Source organism: Hyaena hyaena, unplaced genomic scaffold (assembly GCF_003009895.1).
Source record: "Hyaena hyaena isolate Hyena2069 unplaced genomic scaffold, ASM300989v1 scaffold_998, whole genome shotgun sequence".
Classification (NCBI taxonomy): domain Eukaryota; kingdom Metazoa; phylum Chordata; class Mammalia; order Carnivora; family Hyaenidae; genus Hyaena; species Hyaena hyaena.
This window is the reverse complement of record NW_024081633.1, coordinates 174,715-197,334: the sequence shown is the minus strand read 5'-3', so window position 1 is coordinate 197,334 and position 22,620 is coordinate 174,715. Positions and strand designations below refer to the sequence as shown.

General features: G+C 35.4%; 1 pseudogene; it reads right to left on the bottom strand.

The window, feature by feature from the left end:
• Positions 1-15,294: 15,294 nt before the first annotated feature.
• LOC120223528 overlaps positions 15,295-22,620 on the bottom strand; it is a 160,741-nt pseudogene continuing 153,415 nt past the window's right edge.

The window sequence follows — 22,620 nt, the reverse complement described above, 5'->3', positions numbered from 1 at the left end:
TATATTTGTTTATAAATTTTGATACACTACATATGCTCTGGCCTTCTATGGGGAGCCCATAAAAGAGAATTATGTAAGGACACTAATTTTCTACTAAGCCCATTTTACAGGTGTTTGTTAAAAATTTGCTATTTCTATGCCCCAAATAAATTTCATGCATAAGCCAACTGACAACATATTAACTTCTTTTAGTCTCCAAAGAACTTAAAATTTTGATAATTTGAATCACTTTCCCAAATTCCCAAATTATGAGAATTTGAGGCATCATAATTATAGTTACTCTAATATGTGTTTTTTGTTGTTGCACTTTCTATACTTCAAAATGGAAGAGTCTAAAATGAATTACTTAAAATAGAGTAAATCCTCTTTAAAAGAGCACCCTTTATTCAGTGAAATTTTCACCTGCTTGTCCTCATTCTTTTCAGTTCTGGCCTGCCCTTCTGCCCATCCAAAAGGCCTTTCTTTTGCTTGCTTTCTTTCTTGCTTTCCTTCTTTCTTTCTTTCTTTCTTTCTTTCTTTCTTTTTTTTTTTTTTTTGTATGTCTTTCTAGTTCCAATTCAATGAAAACCTAACCCTAGTTCAGCCTACTTCCTTAAATACATTTTCAGGTCAAAAATATTAACATATTTTCATATATACTTCTTATAGAATTGATTTTAATAGTTTCACTCGTACATGTCTTCTTTTCCATAAAAGAGAGGGCACCAACTTTCACTTCTTTATTAAATCATTTAGTAATAGGTTCATAGATGAGTGTTTCGTAGCCACATAATGGTTATTTGGGAGCAGAACCATTATGATAGTTACAGGAGAGCATAATACTTAAAAGGACATATCCTGGGATCACATATCCTGGATGTTATCCCAGCTCCGCCACCTACTTGTAATATTACTTAGAAAATTATGTACTGAGTCTCATTGCCTCCAAAAAGGTAATAGTATGGGGTACTTGGGTGGCTCAGTCAGTTGACTGTCTAACTCTGGGTTTTGATGCAGGTCATGATCTCATGGTTCCTAATTTTGAGCTCGGGCATCAGGCTAACAGTGCAGAGCCTGCTGGGGATTCTCTCTCTCTCTCCCTCTCTTTCTGCCCCTTTTCCGCTTGTGCATGCACTCTAAATTTATACATGCATACATACATACAGAAATTTAAAAAAATAAAAGAACATAATAGTAATACCTACAGGCTTATTGAGAGAAAATAAATGGAATAATTTAAGCACATTACTTATTATTACCACCGCATGCTACAGATAGAATCAGTGATTGTTACTGGCATTTCCCACTCAGGATTCTGTTTCCATAGAATATAAGCAATCTAACTACTCACTAAGAAAATGTCATTGGTAGTAATAAACTCATACGATATTATAAAGCTTACAAAAAATACATACAGCAATCTTGCAGTAAAAGACTTAATAAAACTATTTGACAATCATCAAGGAAGGATTACTGAGTAAATCACTATTAAAATGATATTTGTAGAAGTGTATTGATACTGAAAGTGATGAATAATTGTTGCAAAAAATAATATTTTTTTTATTCTTTCCTTTGATGTTACAAAATTCAAAAGGTTATTTATCTAACACACATAGTAAAGAAAATATCTTATTAATTACACTACCTAAATATACATTTCCCATAAATGGGTATTAATACATACTTTTAGTTTTATGAGTAAAACTGAAAGACTTTTTATAATTTAGTGTTTTAATTTTTTTCTCAAATGGCAAAAAAAATTCAGAAATAACGAGCACATGTCTAAGATACAGCAAACAATCCTTTATATGTATCTCATTTCTAAACAACCTTATAATTACCTTGGAGTGTATTTTTCACTTTTGTGTTTATGCTACAGTGAATTAGGGGAAATGTGACAAGGGACCAGTTGTGGTAATGTGGTAATTAAGACTTAAACAGATGTCACCATTAATAAGAGGCTTAAATGAAGTGTATGTAATAAATGGTTGCCTTCAGCTGCTATGGCAGGCCTAGTTTCATAGGTAATACTATCTGGAACTAGTTCAATCCCTCATAATGAAGAAACAAAAAAAGTTTAACTAAACCTAATGAGAAATTGGTAAACTACCAGTATGTTTGGCAAGTCGAAACGTGATAGGCATTAAACATTTTTAGAATGGATGACATAATTAAAATAAAAAAAAGTAAAATTACAAAGGCAAAATCTCTAACTTTAAGAATGTCTTCTGAAATTCTAAAACAGAATTTTCTCATCAATATATTATCAATTTGGGGTAAAACTCGTGGATTCTCATTTAAGTGTAATCAATAAATGAATATTTGTAATGCTTTAAATTTTTTAAATGTTCATTTGTTTTTGAAGGGGAGAGAGAGACAGAACCTATATGGGGGAGGGGCAGGGGTGGGGGAGACACAGAATCCAAAGCAGGCTCTAGGCTCCAAGCTGTCAGCAGAGAGCCCGATATATGGCTCAAACCCACAAACTGTGAGATCATGACCTGAGCCAAAGTCAGATGCTTAACCAACTTTACCAATTGAGCCACACGGGCATTCCAATATTTGTAATGCATTTAAAGCAGAGCCTGGGATATCATAAGTGCTATATATGTAATAACATTAGTAATAATAATATTAGTAATAATAATAGCTATGAGTAACAATAGTAATAATAATGGCTATTATTATTATTTATTGAGCATCGATAATAATTAATTAAAGGGAAAGGACTAAAATTGTTAGTACTTGTCTGCCTTATATTCTCCTGGGTTGAGCCATGCCCTCCCACTACCCACTTAAAAGATATGGTGAAGTTCTAAACCTTGCTACCTGTGAATGTGTCCTTATTTGGAAATAGGTCTTTGCAGATTTAATTTGGTTAAGAAGAGAGCATCCTAGAAGATTAAAGTGGACCCCAATCCAAAGTGACTGGTGTCCTTATAAAAAGAGGAAAATTTGGACCTTGCCACTGGGATCGATGGCCATGTGAAGATGGAGACAGAAATTAGAAATATGCTGCTACAAACCAAGGAACGCCTGGGCCCACCAGAAGCTGGAAGAGGCAAAGAAGGATCTTTATAGGTTTGACCCTGTCCACATTGTTATTTCAGACCTGTAGCCTCTAGAACTATGAGAGGACACATTTCTATTGCTTTAAGCCTTCCAGTCTGTAGTACTTTGTTATGGCAGCCCTCCTCTCTCCTCCAAAGAAAAACATGTCAGGAAATACAAGGAATGTATTTCAATAAACAAAATCTTATTGCACATTTTGTGCTCATTTCTACAACTCTTACTGGATCCAAATTAACCCAACACATTTTAAATCTTTTTTAATTCTTTTATTTATAAGTGTGTTCTGAACAACTATCAAATACACAAAAGCTTGACTAGATCATTCAAAATATATAGTAAAATCAATAGTAAAGGCACCAAACAAGTAGGATTACTATAGCAACTGTTCTTTATAATCATGTACAAATAAAATGGTAAAAATTTCCCATGCCATTTAAGAAGGACAACTAAAACTAACTAGCATGAGTTAGTTAAATACCTAATTCACACAGTATATATGTAACAGTCTATGGACAGATGGATATATATATATATATATATTTTTATTTGCCACGAACCTTGTGGACTCAAATCCAATTCATTTGCTTTTATATTCTAGTGTTTGACATAGTGCCCAGCAATGTGCACACTGTGGGATATTCACTGTGTAAATAAAACAGAGGGACAATTGCTCTAAACATTCTTACAGAATCATTACGAAAATGATTTTTAATCTAAGACCTCAGTTCCAGAAGAAGAACACTGTAACTAAAAAAAGTCTGAATAGAGCTCAGAGTTCACTGAATAAGAGCAGAGATAGGGAAGATATAAGTCCAGGAAAGCAAAGCAGTTCTCAATCATGTCAGGCTTTCTAAACCATGATGAGAATTGTGGATTTCAACTTAAAAACAATAAGTGCTATCGTGAGTTTACTGATGTCCCCCAATTCATGGCCTCCTGGAACTTCAGAATGTGACCTTATTTGAATAGAAGGTCTTTGCAGATGTAATTAATGTGGAGGACAAGATGAGAGCATACTAGATTAAGGCAGATACTAAATCTAATGAAGGTGCGTTATAAGAGACAAGAACACAAAGAAACACAGAGAAGGTATTGTGAAGATGGAGGCAGAGAGCAGAGTGATAGGTCTATAAGCCAAGGAATGTCAAGGATTGTTGGCACTCAATAATAACTAGGAGAAAGGCACAGAGAAGTTTTTTTCTTAGAGCGTCCAGAAGGAACTGGCCCTGCAAATCCTCAGTTTTTGATTTTTGGCATCCAGAAATATGAGGGGATTAATTACTGTTGTGTTAATCCACAAGTCTGTGACAATTTGTTGTGACAGTCCTAGAATATTCATACATATACCGATGAAAGACTTCGAGCACAGGAGCTTTGTCATGTAAAAGCATTAACAACATACAGAAATTGGTTGCATTTTTATACACCAACAATGAAGCAACAGAAAGAGAAATCAAGAAACTGATTCCATTCACAATTGCACAAAAAACCATAAAATACCTAGGAATAAGCCTAACCAAAGATATATGAGTTCTGTGTGATGAAAACTATAGAAAACGTATGAAGGAAATTGAAGAAGACACAAAGAAATGGAAAAACATGCCATGCTCCTGGATTGGAAGAAAAAATATAGTTAAAATGTCACTACTACCCAAAGTAATCTACACCTCCAATGCAATCTCAATCAAAATTGCACCAGCATTCTTCTCAAAACTAGAAGAAATTATCCTCAAATTTGTATGTAATCACAAAAGACCCGAATAGCCAAAGTAATATTGAAGAAGAAAACCAAAACGGGAGGCATCAAAATCCCAGACTTTAGCCTCTACTACAAAGCTGTAATCATCAAGACAATATGGTATTGGCACAAAACCAGACATATAGACCAATGGAATAGAATAGAGAACTCAGAATGGAACCCACAAATGTATGGCCAACTAATCTTTGGCAAAGTGGGAAAGTGTATCCAATGGAAAAAAGACAGCCTCTTTAACAGAGGGTGCTGGGAGAACTGGACAGCAACATGCAGAAGAATGAAACTAGATCATTTTCTCATGCCATACACAAATATAAACTCAAAATGGATAATGGACCTGAATGTGAGACAGGAAACTATCAAAACGCTAGAAGAGAGAGCAGGAAACAATTTCTTTGACCTCAACTGCAGCAATTTCTTAATTGACACATCCCCAAAGGCAAGGGAATCAAGCGCAAAAATGAACTATTGGGACCTCATCAAGATTAAAAGTTTCTGCAGGGCAAAGAAAACAATCAATAAAACTAATCAGCAACTGATAGAATGGGAAAAGATAGTTGCAATTAACATATCAGATAAAGGGTTAATATCCAGAATCTATAAGGAACTCACCAAACTCCTCAACCAATAAACAATCCAGTGAAGAAATGGGCAGAAGACATGAATAGACACTTCTTCAAAGAGGACATCCAGATGGCCAACAGACACATGAAATGATGCTCAGCATCCCTCCTCATCAGGGAAATACAAATCAAAACCACACTGAGATAACCACCTCATGCCAGTCAGAGTGGCTACAATGAACAAATTAAGAGACTATAGATTCTAGCAAGAATGTGGAGAAACGGGCACTCTCCTACACTGTTGGTGGGAATGCAAACTGGTGCAACCCCTCTGGAAAACAGTGTGGAGGTTCCTCAAAAAACTAACAATAGAACTCCCCTATGACCCAGCAATAGTACTGCTAGGAATTTACCCACGGGATACAGGAGTGCTGATGCATAGGGGCACATGTACCCCAATGTTCACTGCACCACTCTCAACAATAGCCAAAACATGGAAAGAGCCTAAGTGTCCATCAACGGACGAATGGATCACGAAGATGTGGTTTATCTATACAATGTAATGCTACATGGCAATGAGAAAGAATGAAATCTGCCCATGTGTAGCAACGTGGATGGACCTTGAGCGTGTTATGCTGAGCAAAATAAGTCAGGCAGAGAAGGACAGATACCATATGTTTGCACATATAGGTGGATTAGGAAGAACTTAATGGAGGACCATGGGGGAGAAGAAGGGGAAAAATAGTTGGGGAGAGGGAGGGAAGCAAACCATGAGAGACTCGTGAATACTGAGAACAAACTAGGGCTGATGGGGGGGGAGAAAAAGAGGGGTGACGGGCATGGAGGAGGGCACTTGTTGGGATGAGCACTGGGTGTTATATGGAAACCAACTTGACAGTAAACTATTTAAGAAAAAATAAATAAAAGCATTAACTTGTTTAGAATGCTAAGAGTGGAAAGTTGAGGGAAACGCAATATATAGAAGAAACTGCTATACTACTCTTGCTGTAACTAGTCATAAAAATTAGAAGCAGAAATGGAGTAAGAAAATGGGGCAGTGCTATTCCCCTGGGAGGTAACTAGAAATACGTGGAAGACACTTTGAGTTGTCATAATGACTAGGTGATGCTTAAGGCATGTACTGCTTAGGGCTCAGGATGCTAACACCCTAGAACTTGTTGAGATATTCTGCACAACTAAGAGTTCACACAACTATCATTCCAACAACACCTACAAGGAGAGGCAGAAAAAAAAATAGCAAAGGATCAAGTATCATACCCTTGTTTAGAGTACTTAAGGGTCTCATTTTGTTATTGGCATCATGCTATACTTTTGCTACTTATAATTGGAAAAAAAAAGGACATCCAAATTTTAGATGCCACAAGAAAGGAATATCACATTAGAAGAGTAGAAGTTTTGTTCAAACTTAAATATTCATTTTCGTTTTCATATTATAAAGCAAATACATGAAAACATGAGTAGAGTCATACACTATTACAAAATAATAAGTTTCTAATAAATAACAAATTAGGTATGAAATGAACAGTATAATAATTAGATAATAACCATTTCAAATAACTATTACTTTTTTCAACGTATTTTCTCCAGGGATGACATTTCAACAAAAAAAAATGTATCTGAAAAAAGAACACTGAGAGGAAGAAAAAAACCTACATAAGACTCACAAAGCTGTTTTCTGGATGTTAAGGGCCAACAACTGAAAGACTCACCTGGGAAAATAGATGATATATAAGCTGAAAGATTAAGATTTCTTTTTAATGGAAAGCCATGATCCATCATTTACCACAAAGCCCAAACAAGAAATAAGTACACCTGTTGACATTCAACAAACATTCAATATGCCCAAGAGCACACACTTGTTCATAATCTAGTAGCTTTTTATCGAACTGAAAACACATTTTAAAATATAGCATCAGTTATCTAAAGCTTTCCAGTGCTCGGAAGAGTAATGAGAAAATATCAGTGGGTAGGTGGTGGTTATTGTTGGTGGTTAGAGTTTTTGCTATGATTCATTATTTATTGTATTCTTAGCATATTTTTCAATTCCTACTGGTAAATTGTTGCCATACCATTTGTTTTCTTGGAGCATTTTGGGGTATCTTAGGCTAAGCTATTGTTTTCAAATTTCTTAAAATTTCAAGAGTAATTTTTCAAGATTGCTTTTCGAGAGGAAGCTTACACTACTCTTGACCAATAGGATATATTGCAACCATTCTTATTTGGCTTTATACATATAAATGCTACCCTCAGTTTTGCTATTTAAACCATTAGTCTCACTCATAAAGTAAACGTGGTGGTGAACAAATATTTTCCCTTCATTTCTCTGAATTTATTTCTGCATTATCTTCTTTTAATTTATTTTAAACAAATAAATCTTATTTCCTTTAACTAGGAAAGATGAGATTTGTTGGGTAATCAGCCAACACTTTCTACATGCAACTCAAATGGTACTATCCCTTTGACTCTTCTTTTGAGTAATAGGGTCTTTTTAATTGATTCTGGATTCTAAAATATATTTATTACTTCATATTCAATACTTGTTTAGGAAGATACTCCTAGTATCATATTCTACATTTTTCTTGGATGCTAATGATAAAAATGCAAGGCAAGCTTCTCCATTCCATGAGTTCAGTTTGACTCAACAGGTACTTAGTGAACAGCTATTATTGGGATACCTGATATAGATACAGTAACAGTAACAAAAACAACAAATAAATAAGGAAGAGACAGGCCCTTTCTCAAGAAGATTACATTCTATGCACAATAATAATTGCTGTTGGTTGGGCTCTCCAGGAAACAGATTTACACTAAGATTTACATACAGAAAGTTCATTAATTAAAAAGAGGAATAAAAGAAGGATTGTGATGTGGTCACAACAAAATATTACTGATATAAGTGGGAAAGTCTGAAACTGGGATGGCCTTCAGATGCATCCCAATTTTGAGTTGAGTATTAGTATCCCTTTATTGGTCAGTCATTTTATATGACCTGTCTCTGGGAAGGAGGCAGTATTACTATATTTTATGTTTATTACTTGAGCCCAAATTCTGACTAAATGATAAGAAAAGTATTCAGGTGAAAAATACCAGAATATGCAGTGGATTACATTACAAAAAAGGAAACCCAAGATTAGGAAACCTGACTCTTAGAATGGGCAAAAACTTGCTTGTCTTTGTCTTGGAGGGAGACATTATTTTTATTATATTTAAATGGACATCCAAGATATCTCTACCTTCCTAGGCTATTTGGTGTAACATCTTTGCAAAGATAGCCTAGGACAAAGGCATTCAGTCCTTCTGCTCTCAAGATGTACAGAAATACAAGAGAACTATGGAGAACTTTCTCCCAACAAATATTGTTTAATGCAGAATTGCATGTCCTTCTATTAATATGGACTGCTGAGTTTCATTGGTGTTAAAGTTGGTTCATCATGATGAAAACACATTTCTGTTGAAGTAAGCAATGATTTACAGGAATTTATAGTTAGGTTGCCATGATTCATCAGGACTAACTGAAATGATATCTTTAATTCACTATTTTATATAGACAGGTAAATAATTATTTTAAAAATGACTTCACATTATAAAGTTAGGTAAACAATTTACCGTGTTCACACCTTTTTCTTCAACGTATTTTCTTTTTGGGACTAAGCTAACTGCCACTATTTAAATCACCAAGCTTTTCTTTGTACTCTGGAAATGTAAACAGGACAGATTCAGAGCTTGGGCTGCCTGGGTGGCTCAGTCCCTTAAGCTTCTGATTCCTGATATAGGCTCAGGTCATGATCTCACATTTCACGAGTTTGAACCCACATCGGGCTCTGTGCTGACAATGCAGAGGCTTGGGATTCTGTTTCCCCGTCTGTCTGTCCCTCCCCCACCTTTCTCTCTCTAAAATAAACAAAAACGGTTCAGATATTTTGTATAATCTCAGTATAAATATAAATATACAGATTTGTCAATTACCACTCCATGAACATGAAGTCCTATGACCTGGATCTACTTAACTACATCATGTACTAAGCTTGGACATACTGCACACTTATGATAAAATGAGTTTTATTTTTTATGATATCTAAGACCTTTCCCAAATTTAATATACTATAATTTTGGGAAGATTGGCATAGTAGTAAAGTGAGACACATGCTTGATTGTATTTCCCAATTTCGTTTCTAATAATTTCTTTATTGAAAATGGAAGGGACAAAAGCCACTGGATTAACACTGCCAGTTCAATGCATCTACGCCCTAGGTGTCCTGTCTCTCACAAAACTTCAACACATGTCCCAGTTTCTGAGATTCTCTGTTATTTACCTTCTGAGGAGGTTCTAAAAATCCTGCTGTTATATAACATTGTCTTTTTCCATTTTAAAATATAAAAAACATACATTTCTCCAAGTTTTCAATATTTAGTAACTGTTTTGTTTGTTTTCAAACAGAAGCAGCTCACTTAAATTTGTTCATTGAAAAGCTCTTCTGGTTTTCCTTCCCATAGGCCCCCATTAAAAAAAAATACTATATATATATTTAGATTCTAAGTTTGGTTCCTTGATGTTGTAGGCAGTGTTGTAATGAGTAACCACATTCAGAAACAGAGGCTACAGTTTAGAAGCTTCTAACTACGAAAGATAGACACCTACATAAAATCTGGGCTGCAGCTCTCCTTTACATACAAAACAATCAACTCCCATGTTTCTCAGTTGAAATTCTCATAAGGAGGGTAAGAAGAAATAAAAGATGAGGAAAAAGATAATGGAATTATTTCACTCTCTTTCTGTTCTTCTCAAACTTCCACTAAGAAAAACAGATTAAAAATAAAGGTCTTCAAAAATGACCTTTGGTTTTTCTTTTACCTTCTTGGAGTGGTTTGGGGGAGGGGGTTGTTTTTATCTTCAGGAAAATGGGTGGCTCATTTCCACCTAAATCCCGGCATTATCACGTGGGGTATCGTTTTTTCAGAAAGAGATTTTAATCTCACATTGCTAATCACTCTGTGGGATCCATACATTCACATAAGTAGATATTTTAAAAAAACTTCTAGGGGTGCCTGGGTGGCTCAGTTCATTGAGTGTCCGACTTCAGGTGAGGTCATGATTTCCTGATTTGTGAGTTCCAGCCCTATATAGGGCTTGCTGCTGTCAGCATGGAGCCCACTTTGGATCCTCTGTCCCCTTCTCTCTCTGCCCCTCCCTCACTTGTGTATCTCTCTCAAAAATAAGAAAGAAAAATATCTAATCAAGGCTAAATAAAAATTAATTCTGAGAATTTCTACCCATTAAATTGGATAAAGGTCTGATGGAACACTAAATGATACAGCAAATTTTAAAAAGTATTTTGCAGAATTCTACTTTAAAATAGAGCTATTTTAAATAGCTGTAATTGCTTGTAAATCTTGAAGATGGTGGTATTTTAAAAAATATGTTTATTTATTTATTTTTGAGAGAGCCCAAGCAGGCTCTATGCTGCCAGCACACAGTTCAATGCGGGGCTCAATCTCACGAACCACAGATCATGACCTGAGCCAAAATTAAGAGTTGGTCACTTAACTAACAGAGCCACCTAGGCACCCCAAGTTGGTGTATTTTTAAAATTCTTTTAAATGGGTCAGGTTTAATTTCTGGTCTATGTGGATAGTACCTGATGATTAATTCACTAAAATATTTGTTTTCATATATGTCAAGAATTTCCCAATTGTATTATAATTTTATCCAAAAAATTCTTACATACCATACTCTAATTTTCTTAGAATTACATAGTTTGTGAAAGATGGGTACAAGGTGAGGTCCTAATGGTTAAAATTAATATGCCATTAATTATAATGTTTGATCTTGAAATTCTACTTTATTCAAAATATTTTCTATTTATCAAGTTGAAAAAGAATCTCATATACATCTTAATTATTGTATATTTTCTAGGCTAAGGCATATTTTAAAATATTCATTTTTCCAAATTTAATTTACAACCTATGGGTGAAAGGAGATTAAAAGCTTCCCTAATAGGAAAACAAAGAGACTTTAGTATAAAATACTATTTCAATTTATTAGCATTTTATCCACTCACTAAAATGTTGAAGATAATGAAATTTCTTTCAAAAAAATGAATAAAAAGTCACAATTTTTTTGAATCAAAAAATATACACATATATAGACAATGGGCTACAGAATCTCTGTAAAAAAAGTAAAGTTTATCTATGTACCATTTTCACCCTTGCTCCTAGAATTTATTTTTCTGCTACAAATTAGTATGTTAATTGCATTTAACCAATCGATACAGGTTGAAATGAGACTAGTAATACAGGGTTTCTAAATATCAGAATATTAATTTTATTCTCTAAAAGACATTTTCATAAAGAATTCTATAGTTCTAGAGACCATTAATATTAAGCATTCTATAGTAAATAGAGTATAAAAACAAATGCAAGTCTAGATCAAAATATGTTTTTATTTACCATTTCATATAATATGACCATTAAAGCTAAACAAAATTGATCTATGCAATAACATTATAGAACTAACATTATTTTCAATGTTTTGTGTTTGCTATATGTAGATGCAGCCCTATTCATTTCCTTATTCCTTATTTATTTTATTAATTTTTGGGGCAAGGGTAACTATATTTTGTCTTAGTAATTTTCAAATACACATGGACTAAAAACTCAACCCAAACTATGGTTGACGAAGTTTTTATTTAAATTCCAGTTAATTAACTTACAGTGTAGTATTAGTTTCAGGTGTACAGTACAGTGGTTTAACACTTCCATACAACACCAGTGCTCATCACAGCAAATGCACTCCTTAATCCCCATCACCTATTTAACCTATTCCCCACCTAACTCCTCTTTGTTAATCATCAGTTTGCTATCTATAGGTGAGTCTGTTTCATGCTTTGCCTCTCTCTCTCTTTTTCCCTTTGCTCATTTGTTTTGTCTTAAATTCTAAATATGAGTAAAATCAGATGGTATTTATCTTTCTCTGGCTGACTTAGTTCACTTACCATAATACCCTCTAGCTCCACCCATGTTGTTACAAATGGCAAGATTTCATTCTTTTTATGGCTGAGAAATAGTCCATTAAATATATGTATATATATTTATACACCACCTCTTCTTGATGCATTCATTTGTAGATGAACACTTGGGCTATTTCTATAATTTGGCTACTGTAGATAATGCTACTTTAAACATAGGGGTGCATGTATCCCTCTGAATTAGTATTTTTGTATTCTCTGGGTAAATACCTAGTACTGCAATTACTGGATTGTAGGGTAGTTCCATTTTTTACTTTTTGAGGAGCCTCCATATTGATTTCCACAGTGTCTGCACCAGTTTGCATTCCCACCAACAGTGCAAAAGGGTCCCCCTTTTCCACATCCTGACCAAGACTTGTTTATTGTGTTGTTGATTTCAGCCATTCTGACAGGTGTGAAGTGTTATCTCATTATAATTTTATTTTTTATTTCCCTGATGATCACTGATGTTGAGCATCTTTTCATGTGTCTGTTTATCATCTGTAAGTCTTTGGAAAAATGTGTATTCATGTCTGCCAATTTTTTGCCTTTTGTCCATTTTTTAACTGGATTGTTCATTTTTGGGGTATTGACTTGTATAAGTTCTTTATATACTTTGGATACCAACCCTTTATGTCATTTGCAAACATCTTCTCCCATTCCACAGGCTGCCTTTTAGTTTCTTTCACTATGTAGATTTTTTTATGAAGTCCCTATAGTTTATTCCTGGTTTTGTTTCCCTTCCGTCAAAAAGACAGTCTAGAAAGACGTTGCTATGGCTGTTATTGAAGAGGTTACTGCCTGTGTTTTTCTCTAAGATTTTATGGTTTCAGGTGTTACATTTAGGTCTTTCATCCATTTTGGTGTGTGTGTGTGTGTGTGTGTGTGTGTGTGTGTTTGGTGTAAGAAAAAAGTCCAGTTTCCTTCTTTTGCATGTTTCAGTCCAGTTTCTCTAACACCATTTGTAGAAGAGACTGTCTTTTTCCCATTGGATATTCTTACCTGCCTTGTCAAAGAGTAACTGACCATATAGTGGTAGGTTCACGTCTGGATTTTCTCTTCTGTTTCTCTCCTCTTCTGTTTCTCTTCTCTTCTGTATTTTGTGCCAGTATCAAACTGTCTTGATCACTATAGCTTTATAATCCAACTTGAAATCTGGAATTATGATACCTCCAGCTTTGTTTTTCTTTTTCAAGGTTGCTTTTGTCATTTAGGGTCTTTTGTGGTTCCATACAAATTTCAGGACTTTTTCTTCTAGCTCAGTGAAAAATGCAGCTGGTATTTTGAAATGGATTGTATTAAATGTGTAGATTGCTTTGGATAGTATAGACAATTCAATAATATTTACTTTGCTGACTCATGAGCATGAAATGTTATTCCATTTCTTTCTGCCACATTCAACTTTTTTTCATTAGCATTTAACAGTTTTCAGAGTAAAAGTCTTTCACTTCTTCAGTTAGGTATCTTATTGTTTTTGATGCAACTGTAAATGGGATTGATATTTTAATTTCTCCTTCTTCTGCATTATTATTAGTGTATAGAAATTCAACAGATTTCTGTGTGTTGATTTTGTATCTTGCAACTGTCCTGAGTTTGTTTATCAATTATAGAAGATTTTATGGAGTCTTTCAGGTTTTCTATATAGAGTATCATGTCATCTGCAAAGAGTGAAAATTTTACTTCTTCCTTGCTGATTTGGATTCTATCTATTATCTATCTCTCTATCTATCTATCATCTATCTGTCTGTCTGTCTGTGTGTCTGCCTATTTTTGCTGTCTGACTGCTTGCAGCTAGAACAGCCACTACTATATTAAATAATAGTTGTAAGAGTGGAAAACCCTGTCTTATTCCTGACCATAAAGAAAAAGCTCTAAGGTTCTCCCTATTGAAGATGATATTAGCTGTGAGTTTTCATACATGACCTTTATTATATTGAGGTATATTTCCTCTAAACCACCTTGTTGAGGATTTTTATGAGGAAAGGGTGTTCTTATTGTCAAATGCTTTTTCTGCATCTATTGCAATGATCACATAGTTTTTATCCTTACTTTTTTTTTTTTTTTTAAAGTAGGCTTCACACCCAGTGAAGAGCACAACTCCCAATCCTGAGATTAAGAGTCAAACACTTAACCAACTGAGCCACCCAGGTGCCCCTATACTTGCTTTTATTAATCTGGTGTGTCATGATTAATGCACACCAGGGCGGTGTGCCACCCTTGCAACCCAGGAATAAATCTCACTTGATTGTGGTAAATGTTTTATTTTTTTTTTTAAGTATTGTTGGATTTAGTTTGCTAGTATTTTATTAAATTTTTTTGCATCTATGTTCATCAGGGATATTGGCCTGTAGTTCTCTTTTTTAGTAGCATCTTTGTCTTATTTTGGTAACAGGGTAATACTGGCTTCATAGAATGAATTTGGAAGTTTTCCTTTCTTTTCTTTATTTTTGGAATAGTTTGAGAAGAATAGTTATTAAATTTTCTTTAAATGTTTGGTAGAATTTTGCTGTGAAGGCATTTGGCTCTGGACTTTTGGTTGTTGGGAGTTTTTGATTACTAATTTAATTTCTTTGCTGGTTATTCTAGTTTTCTATTTCTTCTGTCGCTGTTTTGGTAGTTCATATGTTTCTAGGAATTTGTACATTTATTGTTTGTTGTTGTTTGTTTAAAATAATTTTTTATTGCCCAGGATATTTTTTCCTTGTATCTTGGTTGGTTTTTATTGTTTGTTTTCTTTTTTAATAACTATAAATTCTAGCGTAGGGAACCCTGCCTTTGTCTTGAATAAAACAACAAAGCTGTCATATCATTTGCTACCCTGATCTCATTTGAAGAGAAAGATGGTAGTGACCTTACAAGAGTAAAATTTATACCACAAATGATGCAGGTCTAAGTCTGGTGTCGCTAAAATCAGACAATAACATTGTTGACAAAATTATAATCTGCTGGTGGCATTTGTGGAAAAGAAGCCCTTGCAAATTTTTAAATAACAGCAAACTCTGTTAGGAAATTCTACAGTGTCTTACAGGCCAAAAGGGAATGAGGGAAGTAAAATGCCTGAAAAGAGTTAGAGTAAAACACTGGATTTGAGAGTTGCTGGAACTTGGATATGTAAAAATAAGGCGGTAGGTTGAGTCATGCTTACAATGGTCTCAAGTTCAAATAAACTACTGTGACGATACACCATTTTGCATGTCACATGTTTGTCCAGGGGCTTTTCTTACATTCAGTGAATGCTGGCCAAAGGTGTGCTCAGTCACTTTTCCAATATAGATGCCTAGCTCCAAAGTCAAAACATGAGAGAGGAAAAGAGATAGAATGAACCCTTCAAGGAATTCTGGGGAAAAAATACCCCCTTTCTTCATGCCCCCTCCTTTTTCTCATGCTTAAAGAAACAGAGTGTTTGGAGTATCTAAAGTAGAACTCCTTAGTTGGAATGTTTTTGGGTCTATTGGACCGGTTGGACACAGAGTCTACACTTTTCTTCAAAGCATCAGCTTCTTTATCTCCTTCTGCAATCTCTTCTTCTGACTGAGAAATATGGTCCCTGATAGTGTGCATCCCACATCAAACATAATCTGCCTATCTTATTGTGGGGAAGGGCTGTCGCAGTGAGAACTGGCTCTTCAACTACTCTGTACTGATTTGTGTTGTGCGTCCAAAAGAGCCTTTTCCATGTCTCCACTGCAGACAGAAGATGAGGAAGGTACATGTTCTAGCCCCACATTTTTCCCATTGTCATTATCATTGCCATCACTGCTGTTTATAGGGAGCTTCACCCAGGACTGTTGAGGACAACTGTCAGGGGGCAAAGGCTGTTCACCTTCCTCACAGTTGTTGATGTTGCGAGGGGGTGGCAGCTGCTCTACTAAATGAGATGACAGTGTCAAGTGTCTGAAAGACTTGCAGCCGCAGCAAGACCATCTCTGGTTCTCAGACCAGGTTTCTTTTCTTTTTTCTTTTCTTTTTTCTTTTCTTTCTTTTCTTTTCTCTTCTTTTCTTTTCTTCTTTTTTTCTTTTCAATTTTATTTATATTCAAGTTAATAAATATACCATGTAGTCTTGGCTTCAGGAGCAGAACCCAATGATTCATGTCTTACATATGACACCCAGTACTCATCTCAAAAAGTGCCCTCCTTAATTCCCATCACACATATAACCCACCCTCCTACCCATATCCCCCCTGCAGCAACCTCAATTTGCTCGCTGTCTTACAGGTTACCCAATTTGTTGGTATACAGTTTTTCATATTTCATAACAAATCATAATTGTTTCTATTTCTGTGGTGCTTGTTATTTCTCCTCTCTCAGTTGAATTTTATTTACTTAGGCCCTTTCTCTTTTCTTTTTGATAAGTCTGGCTACAGGTTTATCGATTTTATGGATTGTTTTCAAAGAGTAAGCTCCTGGTTTCATTGATCTGTTGCACTGTTTTTTAGTCTCTATATCATTTCCTTATTCTCTAATCTTTATTGTTTCCTTTCTTCTGCTGGCTTTAGACTTCATTTTTTAATTTTTTTCTAGCTCCTTTAGGTGTATGGTTAGGTTGTTTATTTCAGATATTTCTTGCTTCGTGAGGTAGGCCTGTATTGCTGTATACTTCATATTCATGCCAGCTTTTGCTGTAACCAAAATATTCTGTACCATTGTGTTTTCATTTTCATTTGTTTCCATGTATTTTTAAAATTTCTTCTTTTATTTTCTGATTGACTCATTCATTGTCTAGTAGTATGTTGTTTAACCACCATGCATTTGTGGCCTTTCCAAATTCTTTCTTGTGATTGACTTCTAGCTTCATAGCCTTGGGATCAGAAAAGATACATGGTATGACTTTAATCTTTTGTATTTGTTGATTTGTGACTTAATATGTGATCTATGCTGGAGAATGTCTCATGTAGACTTGAAAAGACTGTGTACTCAGCTATTTTAGGATAGAATGTTCTGAATGTATCCTGTTAAATCCATCTGATCCACTGTGCCATTCAAAGCCATCATTTCCTTGTTTGTTTCCTATTTAGATGACCTGTCCGTTGATGTAAGTGGGATGTTAAAGTCCCCTAATGTTATTGTGTTATTATCAAGTCATTATTTTGTGTTTTTATTAATGCTTTTATATATTTGAGTGTTTCATGTTGGGTGCATATTTATAATTATATCTTCTTGTTAGATTGCCCCCTTAGGAGTATATAATGTCATTCTTTGTCTCTTTATAGTCTGTTTTAAAGTTTCATTTGTATGGTATAACTATTGCTATTCCAGCTTTCTTTTTACATCGATTTGTATGATAAATGTTTCTCCGTCTTCTCACTCTAAATCTGCAGGTGTCTTTTTAAAAATTTTTTACATTTCTTTATTTTTGAGAGACAGAGAGAGGCAGAGCACAAGTGGGGGAGGGTCAGAGAGAGAAAGAGACACAGAATCTGAAGCAGTCTCCAGGCTCTGAGATGTCATCACAGAGTCCGACGTGGGGCTCGAACCCACGAACCTTGAGATCATGACCTGAGCTTAAGCTGGATGCTTAACCAACTGAGCCACCCAGGCATCCCATCAATCTGCAGGTGTCTTTAGATCTAAAATGAGTCTCCTGTAGGTACAATATACCTGGGTCTTACTTTTTTATTTTATTTTTTATTTTTATTTAAAAAAATTTTTTTTATTGTTTTATTTATTTCTAGGAGAGAGAGAGAGACAGCGTGAGCAGGGGAGGGTCAGAGAGAGAGGGAGTCACAGACTGAAACAGGCTTCAGGCTCTGAGCTGGCAGTCAGCACAGAACTCGACGCAGGGCTCGAACCCACGAACTGCGAGATCATGACCTAAGCGAAAGTCGGACGCTTAACCGACTAAGCCACCCAGGTGCCCCGGGTCTTACTTTTTTAAAATAAATTATGACACCCTATGTCTTTTGACTGGATTGTTTAGTCCATTTAGAGTAATTACTGACAGATATGCATTTAGTGCCATTTTATTAATTGTTTTGTTATTGTTTCTGGAAATTTTCTTTGCTCCTGTCTCATCTTTAGCACTTTTCCTCTCTCCTTTGTACTCAAAGTGTGCCTTTTCGTATTTCTTGCAGGACTGTTTTAGTGGTCATGAACTCTTTTAATTTTCCTCCATTTGGGAAAGTCTTTATCTCTCCTTCTATTCTGAATGATAGCCTTGCTGGATAGAATATTGATGGCAAAAGGTTTTTACCTTTCAGCACTTTCAATACACCACAACACTCCCTTCTGGCTTGCCAAGTTTCTGTTGAAAAACCTCCAGCTGGCCTTATGGATTTTCCCTTGTAAGTTAAGGATTACTTTTGTCTTTCTGCTTTTAAGATATTTTTCTTTATCATTATTTTTTGTAAATTCAATTACATTATGTCTGGTGTTACTCTGCTTGTGATGAGAGTTCTCTGTGCCTCCTGAATCCGGATGTCTGTTTCGTCCCCAAATTTAGGATGTTTTCTGCAATTATTTCTTGAAATAACGTTTCTGACCCTTTTCTCCCTTCTTCTTCAGGGACTCCTATTATATGAATGTTAAGATGTCTGACAGACATTGGGTTCCCTACGTCTATTCTTGTGTTGCAAAACTTTTCTTTCTTTTGTTCAGCTTTGTTAGTTTCCATTATTTTGTCTTCTATGTCAATAATTCATTCTTCTGTTTCTTCTAGTCTACTTTTCATTGAATTAAGCCTGTTTCCAATCCCGTTTTACTGCATTCTTCATCGCTGATTGATTCTTTTGTAACTCTTTTATTTCTGTAGTACGGGTCTCACTGATGTCTTCTCTTTTTTTCTCAAACCCAGTGAGTATCCTTATGATTTTTAGTTTACATTCTCCATCAGATATGTTACTTATATCTATTTTGCTTAGATCATTGGCCATACATACCCTGTTCTTCTATTTGGGATAAATTCCTGTATCTTCGCATTTTGTCTAAGTCTCCATCTTTTGTGTGCTAGGAAAGCCTGTTATGTTTCTGCTCCTGAAAGTAATGTTCTTCTGAAGAAGAGGCCATGCAGTACTGTGGGTCTGGCACTTCATGGAGTGTCTCTGGTGTGTGTTGCATTCACTCTGCCATTGTGTTATGACTGTTTACCCTTTAGGAAAGTCATCCACAGAATCTTTTCTTGTCTAATGTAGGCAGTGTTTGCTCCCTGTCCTGAATGTGGTGAGTTTTAACTAGGTATATGTTGGTCTGTTTGTTAAATGAGACCTGACATCAACTCCATCAGAACCAAGGCCCCGCAGAATTCTCTGATCAAAAGATGTGGTGTGGGCATGGGACTTGCTGGTCTTCTAGGGCAGAGACCAGTTGCACTAGAACTGAGACAAACTCAACTGAGAAGGGCTATTTGCCAGAGCACAGTGGGGTGGGGCTTGGTGTAAATAAGTTAGACAGTGTCCAGTGTCAGTGGTGTACTGCTTCTTGCAGGTTATCTCTGTGTTTATGCTGAGGGAGGGGGAATGGAAATGGTACCTGCCAGCTCTTTTGTCCTGGAGAGGCAGCTCCATGAATGCTGCTTCTCAGAGAAGCCCTCAAAGAAGAGTAATACCCACTGTGTGCCTCATGCATTCTATCAGATCACTGTTTCCACAATATCAGTCTGCGGGGTCGTTTGCCTACCTTCTCTCCAGGAACAGGGCCCTCCAGGCTTTTCCCCCCCCCGCCAAGCCCACTGACTTTTAAAACTCTAGGCAATAAGCCTCAATTGTTGCAAGAACTCACAAAATTCATCCCCTCTTATTTTCCAAGCCAAGAGCTTTGAGGAAATGTTTTGTTTGTGCATTCTCCTGCATGTTCATCTCTTTGCCCTTCTCTGCAACCATGGCTTCCTTTCCTCTGAAGTACCCTAGAACCTCTTCTCCCCTAAACCGTATCTCTGCACTTCCTGCATTCTTGGATGTGGCCTCTTCTCTCCATTTAGTTGCAGAATTTAGTCAATCTTCAGGTTGATTTTTTGGGGGGATTCGTAAGATGATGTGATTATCCAGCTGTATTCATGGGAGATGAGCCTAAGGTCCTCCTATTCTGCCACCATCTTGACCTCTGTCTCTCCCACTGTTTCCTTATTTTTTAAATGTATGTCTTGATACATATCAGGAAATCCAAGACAATATCTCTTATATACAAAAACTTTCAATGTATTTCTAAAAGGATACCAATCTGAAAGAATTAGCTTGGTTTTCAGAAGATATTTCCCATGTATTTAAGACAGATAAACTCTCCTCTATACTTGTTTAAATATATTTGTACATTTTCTGTGGGGTCTCTAACAGTTGCATGCTTTATATTACGTACAGGTGTTTTTTGGAACATAAACCATTCAACTTTTTATACTTCATTTCAATAAACTCCTGGATTGATAAGCATAAACAATTCAGTGCAACTAAATTCATCCAGCTAAAAGCATATCATATGTAAAGATTTCCATTGGAAAATGCCATTGGTTTTTGCCAATTATGTCAGTATGCTTACATGGATATCTAAGATACTACTTTCTTTCCCAAAGGCATTCCACCCTCTAAAGGACAGAACTGACTGTGGGTATGCTATATAACAGCTGACTTTCCATGAGTCAGAAAAGCCAGTTCAACCTCAGCAGATGAATGAAAAAACAAGGCAGACAGAGATTAAGATAAATTTGCATAATCTCATTTATGTGTGGAATCTAAAACTCAGGGCACATGGGTGGCTTAGTTAGTTAAGCGTCCAACTCTTGATTTTGGCTAAGGTCATGATCTCACAGTCATGAGATAGAACCCCATGTTAGGCTCTGTGCTGACAGTGGGGAGCCTGCCTAGGATTCTCTCTCTCTTGCTCTCTTTCTGACCCTACCCTGCTCAAACTCTCTCTCTCAAATAATAAATAAAAACTTAAAAAACTCTTAAAAATAGTAAAACTCATAGAAACAGAGGGCATAATGGTGATTTCCAGCAACTTGGGAAAGGAGTTAATAGGAAGATATAGGCCAGGATTACAAAGATTCAGTTATGTAAGATGACTATTTTCTGAAGACCAAATGTACGATGTGACAATAGTTAACAATACTATATTGGACACTTGAAATTTTCTAAGAGATTAGATCTTGAGTGTTCTCACCACAAAAAGGAAAGAAAGAAATTGATAACTGTGTAAGAAGATAGTTGAAACTTTAATTAGCTCGCTTGTGATATTTCAAAATGTATGTGTATATCAAATTATCAAATTGTACATTTTAAATACATCCAATTTTGAGCTGTCAACTATAACTCAATAAAACTGGGGAAAATACAATTTTATGAGTTATATTTCCTAATTAATTTTAAGAGAAATGCAGAGATGTCTTGATAATCAGATGAGCTTTCTGTTTGAACTTCAGGAAATTAGAAAAGTAAACACATATTCATCCAAATTTTTAACCAAGTTGACACTTTATTTTCATATTTCTGCTTCTTCCTTTTTCACAGTTGTCACCAGCAAGGTTAGATGTCAATAAATTTTAGTAACTAAAACACAGAGTATAGTCTTTATCAGGAACCAAAATGAGTGATATTTCCTTGGGTTTTAAACTTTTCCAGATTGGAGTACACAAGTTTGATATAAATATCACAATTCTTTTGACCAAAAATGTTTGTGTAAAAACTCACATTGTAAAAACAATAGTGTATTTCACTATTCACTTATTTATTAATTCAACTAATGTTTATTGAATTCCTATATGTCTGTGACTACACCAAATCTTGGGATTACAGAGATTAAAGGACAGATCTTATCAAGTAGGTGAGGATTTTCTACTTTGAGAAGTCTTTTCTTAGGAAACTGTTTTTGGCAATAACCTAAAATATGAGCCAGTGTTGGGTATATAACAAAATAAGAGAAAGAACACTCCAGGCAGTGGACTATCACGTGCAAAGAACCTTGGGTCAAAAGGCAGAAAGATGCCTATTGTATTTAAAGACCTAAGAAAAGGATGATTAAAGTAAAGTGAGTGCTTTAGAGGTCAGAGTTTAAGAAGATTGAGAGTAAGTAAATTCTACATTTTAAGACTTCAATCCATGACTATGGATTTTCCCCTAATGTCTATGTAAAAGTATTGGGTTTTAAGAGTGAGATCTAAATAGAAATAACTGCCAGAGTTCCATGTGAGTGGACTATAGGCCATCAGGAAGGATTAGTAAATGGTTAGTTTACTCCAAATTCCTCCAAATATTTGTGGTTAATTTGTGGTTAATTCCTCTAAATATTTAAGGATAAAA